Consider the following 2,500-nt stretch of genomic DNA (forward strand, 5'->3'; position numbering starts at 1 on the left):
CGAGGAAAAAAAATCCACAAAAAATTCCCATAACAAAGGTTTTTATGAATAATAACTTATCTCGCTGTGTGGTTAGTTGTACCTATTTCAAGCTTGGTTTTTTTTAATGTGATTAGGTTTCGCCTCGAAAATGTTGTATTTATTGATCTTTTATGAATGGAATATACTGATTATATTTCATCTATGGTGGGTGCTATGTGTTGTATGCGTAAATTACCAGCATGTTATTAATATGTTTTTTATGATATTTCCACTTATCATAATATGCATTGGCAACAAAAACTGATGAAATATCCATCCAGGGTAGCAATTGAAAAAAATGGATATTATAAGGATTCCGACGGTCCGGCGAAGGAAGTAAGGATATACTAGGCAATCCAGGAAGCGAGAGGTTAAGAACCCTTGACCTAGCTAATAAAATCTATGTACTTAAAAAAAAAAAAAAAAATCTTATTCTACGGAAATCCTTTCCTTTGTTAAAACATTAACTAATTTTCTCAACGGCAATTAACTTTCTTGGATTAAAATTATGATTTATGCTTATGATAACAATGATGATGATATTAACAGTAATGATAATGATGATTATATCATTAATGACATCAGGGCAGTGATAATGATAATGATATCACAAATGATATTAATGGCAGTGATAATGATTAATGACAATGAACATAAAAGTGACAATAAAACAATGACGATCATGACACGAACGCTTGACAGTTGTGACGACATTGCGAATAACAACTTGAGTCCTCATGACGAAATCGCAGTGGTATAAAAAACACATTTGGAAAAAACACCAATGACAGTATAGGATGTTTGTTTTCAACCGAACCATTTCCTTCACTGCATAGGAAGTCTGAACGTTTCCCTAAATGTTCCATAAGGGTGAATTCAAGGCGAGAATTCAGTGTCTGGAACGACTTACTGCAATCTCGTATGATTTATTCCTTTGATTTGTATTGGTGTCTGTTTGTTTGTTTTCGCTTAATGTCTTGTTTATGATCTATATGTTTTTTATGTTAATTTATTCATAGGTTTAGTATTATAATTTTATTCGTTCGTTCAATGTTTTGTTTCGTTGTCCATGTATTTGATATGTCTTATCAACATCTATTTGGCTGTGTAAGAATTTTGTAGTTATATTTGACTTTATCTTATATATTATTTGTGCCGGGGGAGGGGGGTCTGAAACGATTGCCTATTAGAAATTCTTATTTCTTACCAATTTCATTGTTCTTTTTGTGATTGTATAACCTTTGAAACATCATTCCTCTCCTTTATTTTCCATTCTCGAGAAAAAACAAAAAAACAAAAAAACACGGTGCTCAAAATCACATTCCCAGACAAATAAAAAAAAAATACAAAGAAACGCTTTTATTCGCCAATGAGACCAAATACACACACACACATTAGGACTGGACACAGGGTTAATACACAGGGTATCAATAGCTCCCGAAGATGGCCGAGAACACCTGTCTGGCGGAGTTCAAGAAGCGGTCATCAGAGCGCCGGAAGTCAATAATGTCATCCCCCGTGTTATCGGAAACGGTGAAGAGAACAGCTGCGAAGGTCATGGATAGATTAATTGATTTTAGTTATGATTAAGAGTGTTTATATTATGATAAGTATATGTATTTGATCAGGTTAACATTGGTACCGCTGATGAGAGGACCATCTACTCGTGAAGAAAAAAAAAATGAGGGCATGTTAATGATTAAGAATGATTTATATAAACTTTAAAAAAATCACAATGGATCAGGTAATATAACACACACCAACAGCAAGCGTGGCCGAGACTGTTATTAAAGCGAGCGAGAGTGGCGTGAGGTAAGGTTTGGAGTCCGCAGATTTGCCCATTGAACTGCGCGAGTTTTCAGAGCCGTACTCAAAGCCCGCCATCTTGTTTTCCTGGGGGATAAGAGCCTAATAAGTTTTAGTGCTTAAAAATAAATAAATAAATAAGATAGAAGAAACTTTTGTTTCATTATTGCTTATGAAAGGAATGGGTGGTAACTCACGTGAGCGAAGACTGTCGTGGCGATAATGATCACCAATGTAAAAGGAATTTGACACTTCATAATTCACCTATAGAGAGAATTAAATTAATGTGTTAATGATATTGATTGAGTAATGATGATAACATTTAAACAGATAACGATATTGATATCAATGACAATAGGAAGTATAATAATAATAGAATATACACCACTAATGCTCGTAATAAGGATATAAAAAATAATAATTACTGTAATGATATTAATTATTATAATTACCGTCATAACTATCAGCACCAATATCACAAACATTTATATCAACACAACTGCTTTTTCTGTTAAAGTTGTTGTTATTACAACTAACTGAAAACGAGCTATATATATACAGCCCGCAATATAACAGCCAACATAAAAGAAATATCCCCAGAATATCCAATTCAAAAGCCAGCATAAGAACTGTGAAAAATGTGAACGAAACATGATATTATATAATATCGATA

At 33.2% G+C, this 2,500-nt stretch overlaps 1 long non-coding RNA gene across 1 annotated transcript; it reads right to left on the minus strand.

The window, feature by feature from the left end:
• Window positions 1-1,655: 1,655 nt before the first annotated feature.
• Window positions 1,656-2,087, minus strand: LOC122258594 (uncharacterized). Its single transcript, XR_015191239.1, has 2 exons — window positions 2,025-2,087; window positions 1,656-1,914 (listed from the first exon to the last, which is right to left on the minus strand). It is a non-coding gene; the product is annotated as an uncharacterized LOC122258594 (long non-coding RNA).
• Between the last annotated feature and the right edge of the window lie 413 nt (window positions 2,088-2,500).

The sequence above is a fragment of the Penaeus japonicus genome, unplaced genomic scaffold (assembly GCF_977035675.1).
Source record: "Penaeus japonicus unplaced genomic scaffold, GWHDUDI00000001_assembly GWHDUDI00000009, whole genome shotgun sequence".
NCBI classification, from domain to species: Eukaryota; Metazoa; Arthropoda; class Malacostraca; order Decapoda; family Penaeidae; genus Penaeus; species Penaeus japonicus.